The following is a 366-nucleotide window of genomic DNA, read 5'->3' on the forward strand; positions in this document are numbered from 1 at the left end:
GTGTCGTACCTGGTGGATGCTCGTCGCCGGCGAAGGACCCGACGAAGACCTGTTAAAGGGCGCCGCCGCTCGCCCAACCGTCGACGCCGAAGAGGGAAATACGTCACGGTGCCGTCGTGCCCCGACCCAATCCGCCGTCCGCAAGAAGATCGGACTGGGCTCCTTCCTTTCGTAGCTGCGTTTCCACACGGCCCAGTCCGGTCCAATGACACCAGCAACATCAGAATTTTTTTATTTTTATATTTTTTTTCGATTTTGCAGAAATATATAGTCGGATGAAAAAATTGCAAATCTAGGCTATTGCCGCCAGCTGAGCTGGCGCTAAGGCTTTACCGCCGCCTCAGACGGCGGTAAGGTCCTCCCACC

At 55.2% G+C, this 366-nt stretch overlaps 1 protein-coding gene across 2 annotated transcripts in view; it reads right to left on the reverse strand.

Moving 5' to 3' along the window:
• Window positions 1-153, reverse strand: part of LOC101774792 (probable protein phosphatase 2C 67) — a 5,224-nt gene extending 5,071 nt beyond the window's left edge. For both annotated transcript variants that reach the window (XR_002676604.1, XM_004956497.2), the window contains exon 1: window positions 10-153. The gene's annotated coding sequence lies outside the window, so the exon portion shown is untranslated. The remainder of the gene's footprint in view (window positions 1-9) is intronic.
• Window positions 154-366: the final 213 nt, after the last annotated feature.

Source organism: Setaria italica, chromosome II, assembly GCF_000263155.2.
Source record: "Setaria italica strain Yugu1 chromosome II, Setaria_italica_v2.0, whole genome shotgun sequence".
Taxonomy (NCBI): Eukaryota; Viridiplantae; Streptophyta; class Magnoliopsida; order Poales; family Poaceae; genus Setaria; species Setaria italica.